Source organism: Bos mutus, chromosome 11 (genome assembly GCF_027580195.1).
Source record: "Bos mutus isolate GX-2022 chromosome 11, NWIPB_WYAK_1.1, whole genome shotgun sequence".
Lineage (NCBI taxonomy): Eukaryota > Metazoa > Chordata > Mammalia > Artiodactyla > Bovidae > Bos > Bos mutus.
This window is the reverse complement of record NC_091627.1, coordinates 76,136,344-76,151,162: the sequence shown is the minus strand read 5'-3', so window position 1 is coordinate 76,151,162 and position 14,819 is coordinate 76,136,344. Positions and strand designations below refer to the sequence as shown.

At 40.8% G+C, this 14,819-nt stretch overlaps 1 non-coding gene across 1 annotated transcript; it reads left to right on the top strand.

Annotated features, from left to right (window-relative positions):
* Positions 1-7,731: 7,731 nt before the first annotated feature.
* Positions 7,732-7,803, top strand: TRNAC-GCA (transfer RNA cysteine (anticodon GCA)). The gene has a single exon. It is a non-coding gene; the product is annotated as a tRNA-Cys (tRNA).
* Positions 7,804-14,819: the final 7,016 nt, after the last annotated feature.

Sequence of the window (14,819 nt, the reverse complement as noted above, 5' to 3'; positions counted from 1 at the left end):
AACAAGTGATGGGGAATGATCTGATATTAGCACCAACAGAGAGGAAAGAACTGCTACCTATTACTCAACTATTAGAAGAAAATACCAAGAGAAATTCTTTGTTCCTGCTGTATCATGGACTTGTCCCATAGTGGCCTGGGAAGCTCCATTGGGAGAAATGAGAAGAAAAAAGGTAAAGGTCTAAAGGTAGGAGAAGCAATACCAGTGTTCCCCGAGGGCTTCATTGGTGTCCTGTACATTCACTGAACTGTTGACCTGCAACTCACCATTGCTCCTAAATGGGCTTCTCCTTTGTCAAGGTAGCTAGAAGACAAGGTTGATTTATTACCTCACTTCTTTCCAAAACATCTTTGGGTGCCTACTATATTCTTCTGGATACTGGAAATAAAAAGATGAATAAGATCCAGTCTCTGATATCAGGGAGCTCAGTCAAGAAACTGTGTCAAGAAACTCATAAGTTCAGTCAGTTCAGTCACTCAGTCGTCTCTGACTCTTTGCGATCCCTTGGACTGCAGCATACCAGGCTTCCCTGTCCATCACCAACTCCCGGAGCTTACTCAAACTCATGTCCATCGAGTCAGTGATGCCATCCAACCATCTCATCCTCTGTCAGTCCCTTCTCTTCTGGCCTTCAATCTTTCCCAGCATCAGGGTCTTTTCTAGTGAGTCAGTTCTTTGCATCAGGTGGTCAAAGTATTGAAGTTTCAGCTTCAGCATCAGTCCTTCCAAAGAATATTCAAGACTGATTTCCTTTAGGGTAGACTGGTTAGATCTCTTTGCAGTCCAAGTGACTCTCAAGAGTCTTCTTCACCATGACCCAGATAACCACGATGGTGTGATCACTCACCTAGAGCCAGACATCCTTGAATGCGAAGTCAAATGGGCCTTAGGAAACATCACTACAAACAAAGCTAGTGGAGGTAATGGAATTCCAGTTGAGCTGTTTCAAATCCTAAAAGATGATGCTGTGAAAGTGCTGCACTCAATATTCCAGCAAATTTGGAAAACTCAGCAGTGGCCACAGGACTGGAAAAGGTCAGTTTTAATTCAATCCCAAAGAAGGGCAATGCCAAAGAATGTTCAAACTACTGCACAATTGCATGCATCTCACACTCTAGCTAAGTAATGCTCAAAATTCTCCAAGCCAGGTTTCAACAGTATGTGAACCATGAATTTCCAGATGTTTAAGCTGGATTCAGAAAAGACAGAGGAACCAGAGATCATATTGCCAACATCCGTTGGATCATTTAAAAAGCAAGAGAGTTCCAGAAAACCATCTACTTCTGCTTTATTGACTATGCCAAAGCTTTTGTGTGGATCACAACAAACCGTGGAAAATTTAGAAAGAGATGGGAATACCAGACCACCTTACCTGCCTTTTGAAAAATCTGTATGCAGGTCAGGAAGCAACAGTTAGAACTGGACATGGAACAACAGACTGGTTCCAAATAGGGAAAGGAGTATGTCAACGCTGTATATTATCACCCTGCCTATTTAACTTACATGCAGAGTACATCATGAGAAATGCCAGGCTGGATGGAGCACAAGCTGGAATCAAGATTGCTGGGAGAAATATCAATAACTTCAGATATGCAAATGACACCATCCTTATGGCAGAAAGCAAAGAATAACTAAAGAGCCCCTTGATTAAAGTGAAATAGGAGAGTGAAAAAGTTGGTTTAAAGCTCAACATTCAGAAAACTAAGATCATGGCATCCAATCCCATCACTTCATGGCAAATAGATGGGGAAACAATGGAAACAGTGAGAGACTTTATTTTCTTTTTTGAACTCCAAAATCACTGCAGATGGTGATTGCAGCCATGAAATTAAAAGACACTTACTCCTTGAAAGGAAAGCTATGACCAACCTAGACAGTGTATTAAAAAGCAGAGACATTACTTTGCCAACAAAGGTCCATGTGGTGAAAGCTATGGTTTTTCCAGTGGTCATGTATGGATGTAAGAGTTGGACTACAAAGAAAGCTGAGTGCAGAAGAATTGATGCTTTTGAACTGTGGCGCTGGAGAAGAAGCTCATGTAAACAAATAACTGCAAGACAGTGTTGTGAGTACAGCAACCCACGTGCTTAGAAGATGTAGAGAGAAAGGAGGCTATAATTTCCTCCGCAGGAGCAGTATTTTGGAGTGGTGATACAAGCTAGGTTATGAAAAAAACATAAATATGAGAATACCAGCCAAACAGGAAGAGGGAAGACATTCCAAGCAGACAAAAAAGAATCATTTATTCATCTGTTAAAATATTTATTGATTACTACCAGATCTCTTGTACTAAGCAAGCACTGGGGATACATTTCTGAACAAAATAGTTATTGAAGCTTGTCCTTGTTCTTGAAGTTTGCAATATGATGAAGTCGGGCAATCAAATTATCAAACAAATAAATATCTAATTACAAACTGTGTTAATTGCCATGAAAGGAAAGTATAAGGTGCCATGGGAACCCAACAGAGTTCAGACAGGACAGGGGGCTTCCCTGATGGCTCAGTAGTAAAGAATCTGCCTGCCAGCGCAGGAGTTGCAAGAGACGTGGTTTCAATCCCTGGTCCAGGAAGATCCCACATGCCTTACGGCAACTAAGCCCATGCACAGCAACTATGGAGCCTATGCTCTGGAGTCTGGGAGCTGCAACTACTGAAGCCCATGCACCCTATAAACCTTGCTTAGCAACAAGAGAAGTCACCACAATATGAAGCCCGTGTGCTGCAACTAGAGAAAAAGCCTGTACAGCAATGAAGGCCCAGCACAGGGAATAAATAAATGTATAAATAAATAAACTAGATTTTAAAATAAAGGATGGATACAAAAAGGATACAATGAAACTAAAACTGCTGTTTAAAAAAGTCTATAAAAAAAACAGGGACAAGAATGTGGGGGGAGGGCTCACAGGATGGCATATCCAGGGACCTATAACCACTTTCATATGGATAGGAAGGGAAGGTCTAGCTGTCTTGGACAGGGCAACAAGCCCACTGCTCCCAGTTTGCCCTTAGGCTATTCCATACTCATAAATAGTTCTTCAAAATTCATGGAGAGAGAATTATGAATTCTAGAGTTTTTCTCTTTCAGCAAATTTAGCTTATCTGAGGATTTCAAGCTTTCATTTGAAAATTTCAGGTACATAAGTCAGGCCTATTCTGTCATATTGCTGTCTATTGCCTCCATGTCCGAATCCATCTGGAGTTTCTCAAATTCCTTCAGTGGGTTTTCTTTTTGTAGTTTTAAAATTTTTTTTTAACTTCTCCAAACAATCATGTCATCAGCTGCCTTCTCCAATTAGGTTTTTTAAAATAATTTTTATTTAAAAATATATATCATATAAAAGTTTTATCTCATAAAAAAATATGCCCCAAATTAAATAGCTTTAAAGATGCATAGTTATATATATATATATATAGAGAGAGAGAGAGAGAGTGCTTTCAATATAGTTTATTTATTATTATGAATCCTTTTGGTCTCTGAACTTACCTCTGTTTCCTCTTCTAAGGCTGGATGCAGACAGAATATAACTGCCCCCACATTGAGGAGCAAGAAATTAAGAAACCAGTCTGAGTTATCATGATGCTGTCAAGAGTCACTCAGCAGAATGACTGTGTTATTCAAACATAAGTGAGAATATAAGCTATATGAGCAACCTTCAATAGGTGACTCACATAAAGTATATTTCATTTCACTAAAGATTAAACTAATCTAAGTTACTTAACTATTTCTGAGTCCTTTGAAGTAACACCAATATTCCAGTTTCCACATTTTGTTAAAGTTTTTGTTGAAAACATTTTAAGCACCCAACAATTGGAGGTATTTTAAAGAGTTAACTTTGAATGCACTCTCTCTTCTGCTATAGGAAATAACTAGTATTTTTGATTCTCATTTAGCAAATCAAGGTAGCTCAATTTTGTCCTTGTATGACAATACATGTGATCCTATCAAGTTGTGGGAGTCATCACTGGTCTCTCCCACAGAGCACTGACTTCCTGGTTACACCAGGTTGAATTCTTCTGATTCATACTCTTTAACACCTGCAGTTTCTAGATTTGCATTTACAAGAAAACACTCAGAGCATTCTATTAAATGCTTCCCTAAGAAATGATGTCCTAGGAGCACTCAGAGCTATCATGTGTCTATCAGGACTTTGCTGAGGACTCAGCTATCAGGAATCCTCAGCAAAGTCGCTATCGTGTGTCTTTGTCACCTCCCCAAAACCTACAAGTTTGCTCCTCCCATTCATGCTCTTAGCTCTAGTGAAGAACTCCTGAGATGGCCTGAAGAAGTCATTTGAGAGCAATGAAGAAAACCATGGTGGAGTGACTCTGACAGTAAATGATTCCTTGGCTCTGGAAGTATTTGAAAGTCTATGTGTCCACACCCAACTGTACTTACACATCTTGAAAGACAGGCCCTATTGGAAGGAGGGGTGAGTCTGTGGGGAAAGATAAGGGAGAGGGAAGCTGTCCAGAAAGGAGGAGCTCAGCTGAGAGCTCCACCCTCAGGATCAGAAAGGGAGCCACCAACACTTCAGATAAGGATAAAGTTGGAGGTTTTTGAGACTTTATAACTTCCTCATGTTATTAATTTTTTCCCCTTCTGTTTCCCCACAGTGACCCCCAAGAAAGCCTTTGCTATGTACTTATTTTGGGGCACAGCAAGATAGGCATCCATCCCACTCCATATCCAACCACTCTTGGAAAAAAATGAGACCTAAGAAAGAGAGTAGATGCTAACAACGTGGAAAAGAAAAGAAAGCAAACTGAATTTCTCAGATCAATGAGGAGAAAAGAGGTTCAAGGCACTGGGTTATGGAGAATCTAACTGAGAAGAGAGCTATAGAGTCCCCAGTAATCCTCCTCCTTCCAGTGCCTGTCCCCTACTAGTGCTCTATGTTTTCAAACGTCCTTTCTTTCCTCATCCTTAGTCCAAACTCCCATTTGGACAAGAGGAAGAAGGAGTGGACCTCCATGGCAAAATCAAGGAAGGCTTTGCAGAAGGAGCCACATATGAGCTTCTTAATTTGCTGTCATCTGAAAGAGAATTCTTATATGATTGCAGTCTTCTGGTTGAGCATTCATGGCATCTTCAGGGAAAATATCATTTTTTCAAACAGAATAGTTACTTTCTATTTAAAGTTTGAAAGGAGAAGGTAGGGCAGAGCCAGTCCCAAGAGAAATATCCAGTGGAAGACTTTCTTAGCATCTCCTAAGCTGTACTTCAGAAACCATGATTTCCTGGCATGTATTCCTCAGTGTGATTATATTAGCAAGACACAAATGGCAAACATTTCATGGTGATGACTAATTTGTGTTCCTTTTACCTTGCCAAGGCAAGTGTCTGTATCTCTTCCTTTCATTCTGTCAATTACTGAGCACTAATGAAAAGCATCCTTGTGATACTTTTTGCTAATACCAGATTTCTTATGTCACTTTCACACATTATTCAAAAATAAAGACCTATATCAGCCCATTAGAAGCAGGAGATCCTTTTTTATCAACCCTCTAATTCCATCTCCAGATCTGGGTATTCTTTGGATCTCACTACACAGGTTCCTTTGAATCTTCTAGGATGCCCTATCTATGCATCCTCAAGGGAAACTTGAGTAGCACTCTGGCTGTACCCCATTTCCTGTCCTAGCTCCTCTTCTTTCTGTTCCTTGGGTTTAGGCTGGTGGCTGGAAGGGACTATGAGAGCATATCCTACCCTTTGAGGATAGGGCCCTATGGAATTCTGGTTATGAAGGTGGCCTCTGCAGTCTGACAACCTGCATCAGAACCCTTGCCCCCTTGACTAATAGTATTACCTTGAGCAAATGTCTCAGTTCCCAACACCTGTAAAATGGGGGTCACAAACCCTTGACATGGCCAGCTGACAGTGGTACAGACTTGACTTCTGCTAAAATAACAACAGATACAATAATCCCTAGTTGGTATCTCATGTACACAGCAAAGACAACCAATAGCTCTAATCCTGAGTAGTCACTTCACTTAAGTGGGCAGAAGCCACTGCCAGCCAGCCCAACACTTATACAACACCCAATTATTAAGGCCAGATAGTGCTCGCCAAACAGAGACACTTCAAGTCTTTGTTTTCTTAATACAGAAGAAAGCTGGTTTGTGGTTTTTAGCTTTAAAAGATGTGGTGCTTGCATGCATGCTACGTCGTCTCAATTGGGTCTAACTCTTTGCGACCCTACGAACTGCAGCCCACCAGGTTCTTCTGTCGATGGGATTCTCTAGGCAAGAATGGGTTGCCATGCCCTCTTCCAGGGGATCTTTCCAAATTAGGGATTGAACTCGTGTCTCATTATGTTTCCTGCATTGGCAGGGGTGTTCTTTACCACCACTAGCGCCACCTGGGAAGCTCAAAAGATGTGGTGAAAGTGAAGTCGCTCAGTTGTGTCCGACTCTTTGCGACCCCATGGACGGCAGCCCACTAGGCTCCCCTGTCCCTGGGATTCTCCAGGCAAGAACGCTGGAGTGGGTTGCCATTTCCTTCTCCAAGGCATGAAAGTGAAAAGTGAAAGTGAAGTCGCTCAGTCGTGTCCAGCTCTTAGCGACCCCATGGACTGCAGCACACCAGGCTCCTCCATCCATGGGATTTTCTAGGTTATGAAAAAACATCGTGGCTTCTGCCTTGCTGTCTCACTGATCAGTCTTTATGGAGGATGCCAGCTGCCGTGGCTTGAGGCAGCCATGTGAGGAGACGGATCAGGCAGGGAACTGAAGCTTCTTGCCAAGAGCCATGTGTGTCAGCCATCTTGGAAGTGGATCCTTCAGTCCTAGTCAAGCATTCAGGTGACTACTGCCCTGACCAACATCTAATCTGCAACCTCGTGATAGACCCTAATCAGAACCAACCCATCTAAGCTGCTCCCAGATTCCTAATCCTCAGAAAGTATAAGATAATAAAGGTATGTTGTTTCAAGTTGCTAAGTTTGAGGTATCTCTGGGTTTATACAGCAATACATAACTAATACCAAATGCTTTCTCTCTCTTGAACCTCAGCCCCCAGAGTCTGCACTTTATTCCTGCCTAGCAGTAGAAAGAAATGTCTGCTCTGAGTTTACCCTGTGGTAATAGCAGTGCCTATCCGATCAGGTTGGGAGGATTCAGGAGGATAATACATTGTAAACTACTTAGTGTGAGCCTAGCACATGGTAAGCACTCAACCAATGCTAGTCATCACTATTATGCAGAAATTACAAGGGACGTCCCTGGAGGTCCAGTGGTTAGGACTCCATGATTTCACTACTGAGGGCCTGAGTTCAATCCCTGGTGGGAACTAAGATCTGAAAAGACACACAGTGTGGCCAAAAACAAAAAAGAAAAAAGAAACATAGGATAGTTGGTGTCTGGGAGGCTCAGGGCATAGTATAATGAATGAAGACGTACAGTTAGGGGTTCAGGGAAGGAAACCCCGAGGCAACTTTCCCCACTTCTAGTAGCTCTTGGGTACAAGTCCTTAAATTGCTGCAGCCAGGGTTCCTTCTGTGAGGAGGAGGGACAGATCTACAAGAGAGACATTCTTTGTGGCTGGCTCCTAAAGTGACTAAAGCAGATGTTAAAAGATAGAAAAATTTTACTAAGTAGTAAAAAGAGGAAAAAAAACACAGAGTGGTGGAATCATTTTTTCTGCTTCTTAACTTTGCCAGGTACTACCTTGTTTATTTTTAGTATCCACCAGGTTAAGTAGAGGGCTTCCCTAGTGGGCTTCCCTGGTGGCTTTCCCTGGTGGCTCAGAGGATAAAGCATCTGCCTGCAATGCAGGAGACCCAGGTTCGATCCCTGGGTTGGGAAGATCCCCTGGAGAAGGAAATGGTAACCCACTCCAGTATTCTTGCCTGGAGAATCCCATGGACAGAGGAGCCTGGCGGGCTACAGTCTGCAGGGTTGCAAAGAGTCGGACACGACTGAGCGAGTTAAGTAGAAGCTCTGTTCAGAAATATTCCTTACTGTGCGCAACCACACACTCTGCAACTCAGAGCAAAACACAGGTCTGTTGTCTAGCATCTGTTCACGGCCCAGGCCATCTCTGGTGTGAGCTGACAGAAAGGTGGTAGGCTCTGAGAGTTGCATACAAGGAGGCTTATCACTGGGCATTTGCTCTCAAGGGGGACATATCAGAAGAAAAAGACAGATTTTGAAAGACTAAGAATAAATTAAAGAATATGAAGTACAAAGTGGAAGTTTGTCAATCAGTGTGCTAAACTAAAATGATTAGGCAGAAAAAAACCTGAAAAACAATTGAGAGCCAACAGTGGTCAGAGACAGACTAAAAATGAGTCAGTTGGAGCAATCTTGGACCTAATTCCGTGAATGCAGCTCATATACTGAATCACTATCCTTAAATACCCTAGAGGATAAACTTCATAGTTTTTATCTGTTTCAATGACTGTGATATTCCAAGTACCTACCTCAGTGCTGAGCACACTGTAGGAGCTTGATAAATATTTGCTAAACACATTTATTTACATGAAAGAATATGACTCAACATAGCTCAAAAAGTAGGGGCAAATCTAGAGACACCTATTATTTAAGAGTATGCATATTTATTTCTCAAGTTAAACACTTTTGATTTACACAGTCTTTTATTGATCTCCCTGATAATTCAGTAATCAGTGTGCATTATGCATCTCACCAGGCTACAAATTCTTCTTGTCCCCAAACTTTAGGCTCCACTCATTTGTTAGACAAATCAGAAAAAGTATTCTAGCTTTGTAGGTTGTGGAGAGAGGCCAAGTTGGCTTTTTCAAAATGTTATATGAAAAAATTATAGCTTGAGTTCACAGGTCAGTAGTAACATATTAATGTAGTATTAATTGTCCTATACTTACTTCAAGGATTGTAAGCTCTAATGGTCAAGGGTAGAAATATGCTCCCTCACCACTAATGATCTACTGTTAGAGAAACTGCTTTGATAAGACAACCTGTTTAACTCAACCTAAGGCTCTACAGGGTCACTGCATTACTGTCATTCCATTTGTACAAATACAGAGGAAACCTAAAGAATTTCGATATCTTCTCTGTCACTTCTGGTATGAAAAAGAGACACAAATTGTACTTGTTTGACTAGAATCCTTTAGTTATTTAGGACTTTGAATCATTTCAAAAGCCTCCTGAGAGGTAAACAAATTTCTCTTACACAAAGAGATACTGGCAGCACGAAGTTCAGGTCGGAGTCCATGTAGGAAAGACTCTCCTCAGTTACCACAAGTTTCACTGATTGGCTGTCCACAGCAGCTTGGTTTGCGCTTCCTCAGAGCTCAACTTGGGAACAGTACAGTCATCTGGAGCCATTCTGTACCAAATGACAACCATCTGCTGCCCACATGCACTTTCTACTTGGACAAATAAAAACAATCACCCCACACGAAAACCCATTAATTCATACTTTTTAAAGACACTTAGCCCCACCTTGGAACAGCAACACTCCTGACAGCAATTCTTTGAGAATTAAGAATGGTATTAAGAATGGATCACCTAAAGCAAACCTTGGAAGTATTTAGAATGTCTGTGCATTTTCACAAGAAAAATACTCCTGGTTGCTTTTCTGTAGACTTTTATCTTCCCATATGTTTATAATTGGATTATTCAAACAAATGTACAAAGAGTGAACAATTATTTACAAGAGCCTTAGCTTATAGCATGAAGTTTTGACCATAGAGATACGGGTTTAGATTAAGATGTGGCGAGAATACACAGAAGAACTATACAAAAAAACTCTTAATGACTTGAATAACCACAAAGGTGTGATCACTCACGTAGAGCCAGACATCCTGGAGTTGAAATCAAGTGGGCCTTAGGAAGCAATACTACAAAGATAGTAGAGGTGATGGAATTCCAGCTGAGCTATTTCAAATCTTAAAAGATGATGCTGTTAAAGGGCTGCACTCAGTGTGCCAGCAAATTTGGAAAACTCAGCAGTGGCCACAGGACTGGAAAAGGTCAGTTTTCATTCAATCACAAAGAAGGGCAATGCCAAAGAACGTTTAAACTATCATACAATTGTGCTTATTTTGCATGCTAGGAAAGTAATGCTCAAAATTCTTCAGGCAAGGCTTCGACAGTATATGAACTTAGAACTTTCAGATGTAAAAACTGGATTTAGAAAAGGCAGAGGAACCAGAGAGCAAATTGCCAACATCCATTGGCTCATAGAGAAAGCAAGGGAATTTCAGAAAAACAACTCCTTCTGTTTCATTAAAGTGAAAGTGAAGTCGCTCAGTCGTGTCTAGCTCTTTGCAACCCCACAGACTGTAGCCTACCAGGCTCCTTGGTCCATGGGATTTTCCAGGCAAGAACACTGGAGTGGGTTGCCATTTTCTTCTCCAGGAGATCTTCCCGACCCAGGGATTGAATCTGGGTCTCCTGCATTGTAGACAGACGCTTTACCGCTAAACTCTTTGTGTGGATCACAACAAACTGGAAAATTCTTAAAGAAATGGGAATACAAGACTAACTACCTTACCTGTCTCCTAAGAAACCTTTACGCAAGTCAAGAAGCAACAGTTAGAACCAGACATGGAACATCAAACTGGTTCCAAATTGGGAAAGGAGTACATCAAGGCTGTATATTGTCACTGTGCTTATTTAACTTCCATGCAGAGTACATCATGCGAAATGCTGGGCTGGATGAATCACAAGCTGGGATCAAGATTGCCAGGAGAAATATAAATAACCTCAGATATGCACATAATACCACCCTAATGGCAGAAAGCAAGAAGAACTAAAGAACCTCTTGATGGATGTGAAAGAGGAGAATGAAAAGGTTGGTTTAAAACTCAATGTTCAAAAAACTAAGATCATGGCATACAGTCCCATCACTTCATGGTAAATGGAAATAGTGGCAGACTTTATTTTCTTGGGCTCCAAAATCACTGCAGACCGTGACTGTAACAATGAAATTAAAAGAAGCTTGCTCCTTGGAAGAAAAGCTATGACAAACCTAGACAGCATATTAAAAAGCAGAGGTGTCAATTTGCTGACAAAGATCTGTATAGCCAAAGCTATGATTTTTCCAATAGTCATGTACAGATGTGAGAGTTGGACCATAAACAAGGCTGAACACTGAAAAATTGATGCTTTTAAACTGTGGTGCTGGAGAAGACTTCTGAGAGTCCCTTGGACAGCAAGGAGATCAAACCAGTTAATACTAAAAAAAAAAAATCAACCCAGAATACTCATTGGAAGGACTGATGCTGAAGCTGAAGCTCCAAAACTTTGGCCACCTGATACGAAGAGCCAACTCATTGAAAAAAACCCTGAGGCTAGGAAAGATTAAAGACAAAAGAAGGGGACAACAGAGGGTGAGATGGTTGGATGGCATCGCTGACTCAATGGACATAAGTTTGAGCAAACTCCAGGAGATAGTGAAAGGGAAGCCTGATGTGCTGCAGTCCATGGGGGTCACAAAGAGTTGGACACGAGTTAGTGACTGAACAACAATGTACTGGTTTAAAAGCATGATTTGTTATAATCTTATCATTCTTTACATTCATAACAAGTTTGCTTATCCTCATAGTTAATCCACTTTAAGTATCAGGGATCTGGGAATGGTAGATAGAAGAAGTGAACTGAAATCCTTCATTCAACAAGTTTTACTGTGCTCACTATTTGTTGGCCTGGGATATATAGCAGTGGGATATAGGGGTGATTTTCTATTTATTGAAGTTAGATCCTGTGAGTTTTTCACTTTTTTCTTCCTTCAGAAAAGTATTTATATCTATGTGTCTATCAATTAAGTTTTACCATAGTCTGCAGCATTATATCAACCTGCACTATAATTATTTTTAAGGGCAGAGTTTTATCATTTTTATATTTTATGTATTATAAATCTTGGACAGTTGGCCTAGGGCAAATGTATTTAGTTCTCTTTTCAGTCTAAGATTATTTTATCAAAACAATTAAAGTCAGGAAAACACCTACTTTGAGAATCAATGTTACTGTTGTCACAGTAGTATACAAGTTGCCACCTCAACACTACTGATGAAATAAATGACAATGGTTAAGTAGTTGCCAGATTCCCAGAATTGTAGAAGCCTGGGAATTGCTTAAACAAAAAGGTGAGAAAGCTCCAGCATAAAAAAAAAAAAAAAGAACAACAAAGGCAAGGCAAAGGTTTACAGTTTTGGCACTGCCCTGCCTTTGAGAAATCACTCTAGAGGGCAAAGGGCACTAGGGTGATTACTGCTTTAAAATTAAAAGTCACCCTGAAACACTATGAAGGGGGGATGAGGGACAACCTTCATTATACACACACATAGAGCAACCTAGATAGCATATTCAAAAGCAAAGATATTACTTTGCCAACAAAGGTTCGTCTAATCAAGGCTATGGTTTTTCCTGTGGTCATGTATGGATGAGAGGTGGACTCTGAAGAAGGCTGAGCGCCGAAGAATTGATGCTTTTGAACTGTGGTGTTGGAGAAGACTCTTGAGAGTCCCTTGGACTGCAAGGAGATCCAACCAGTTCATTCTGGAGGAGATCAGCCCCAGGATTTCTTTGGAATGAATGGTGCTAAAGCTGAAAGTCTAGTACTTTGGCCACCTCATGCGAAGAGTTGACTCACTGGAAAAGACTGATGCTGGGAGGGATTGGGGGCAGGAGGAGAAGGGGACGACAGAGGATGAGATAGCTGGATGGCATCACCAACTTGATGGACGTGAGTTTGAGTGAACTCCGGGAGCTGGTGATGGACAGGGAGGCCTGGCGTGCTGCGATTCATGGGGTCGCAAAGAGTCGGACATGACTGAGTGACTGAACTGAACTGAGAGATACATGTATACATATGCTTATATGCCTACATATGTATGTATATACATAGATACACATGTAAACACACATATATGTATATATTATATAAAATAGTGTATGTCTGAGGGAAAGTAATGGGGAGAAGTCCAGCAGTCAAAGAGAAACTCTGTGAATCTCCTCCTACTCCAGAATTTTGAAAACTTCTACTTGGCTTTTGAAGAATGCGCCTCAGTGAAGGGGAGAGCAGTGAGGAAGAATTCACACCTGCTAAACCTGTTTTGTTTTTTCCTTTCTTTTACTTTGCCTACTATTGAGCAGCAGAATGGGCTAGGAATTCTTTTTGGACATAGGGAATTTAGTCCCTGCTACTACTGGAAAGTTAGTCATTTTGGAGTCTGAAGTTTGGGTGCAGAGTTGGGGGGAATACCTGGGGTTTTCCTTATGCCAACCATTAAAATGGAAGTTTCACTTCAAAGCTATAAACCTCGCAGAAAGGTCAGCACAAGTTGGTCCTTAAAAAATATTGTTAATTGAATAAATGTGTGAATTAAAGGATCAGTGAATGAGATCAATGAGTAATAACTGTTTTCTCTATGTGGTGGAGAATACAGAAAAATATAAGACGTAATTGCTGCCTTTAGGATGCTTTATAATCAGATAGAGACACAAAGTTAGTCATAAAGTAGTTGGAGGACAATATGCAATAGTGGCAATAAAACCACTATTGTTTTGGCAAAATAATCTTGAAAGCTAGCTTGTGAGTGGTTCAGCCTATAATGTTCTTAAGTGGTTTGGAAAACAGAGATGATGCTGAAAGTGAAAGTGAAGGTGGCTCAATCGTGACCTATGCTTTGCAACCCAATGGAATTCTCCAGGCCAGAATACTGGAGTGGGTAGCCTTTCCCTTCTCCAGGGGATCTTCCCAACCCAGGGATCAAACCCAGGTCTCCTGCATTGCAGGATGATGCTGAGCTGGGCCTTAAGTAATTAATAAGGTTTAAATAACTGCTTGCTTATCAATCCTCCTACTCCATTGGTATCTTAGGGGTTCTGAGGTATATTCTCGAAACTTCTTGGGCTGGTTCCAATAATTTAAATTTTTAAGGATGTGTTAAATTCATCTGTCAGATCTACTTGCAAGTGCAGCACGATTTTCGTTAAGAGCAGAGGAAGGAAGACAAAGAATGATTTTGTAAAACAGGTGTAGTGTCCATATATTTGGAGCTCCAACCCCGTATGTGAAATTGGGATTCCATAGAAAAACCTCTGCTCAGTGCACACTTGGACCCTGTCTGATACAGATTTCATGGCCCACTTCTCACTTGTCACAAGGAATGTGTCATTGACTGTACAGCTGACTCCTGTTCTTTGCTTTAATTAGTACTTCAAGAAACTGTTCAGAGAGATCTTTGTTGACAACTTAAAGACTGATTTGGGCTGCAAACTTCTCTCCTCTGTAGCTTCAAGTCAAAAACTCAGTGGATCAAATGGATAAAAGCCCTTTTGTCTAAACTGAATGGAGTGAGGCTATACATTTGAACAGTGAGGGACTCCACAGCTTCTCAGAGAGGTTTTGTTAAAACCTCCTACTAATGCTGCCATGCCTGTGCCTACCTATGCTTTCCCAGTTTTGCTTAATATTGTGTTTTGCAGAAATGATGTTTGGATGGCAAAACATTTTTCTTTTTAACTTTGCTGGCCTTTCACTGCTTTCTTCTTATCTTGTTCTTAAATCAGATTGTAGACAGAAATGTGCGTTTGTTTATTATGCCAAGAACAGGTTTTGCTGAATTTAATGGGAAAATGTGGTCTCTAGGATTTTTGGAAGACATTGACAAGTGTCCTGAAATGAAAGCACCACACAGCACAAGTCTCTCCTGAAGCTCTTCATGTTTTGCATTACTCTTATGAAAAAAACAAAAAGACAACAAACTTTTTATTGAAAAAACAAAACAGCTACAGAAAAACACATAAAACAAATATATAGCTTAATGAGTTATTACAAGGTAAACGCTTGTGTAACCACAATTCAAGCCAAGAAATATTGATAAAACTCTGCC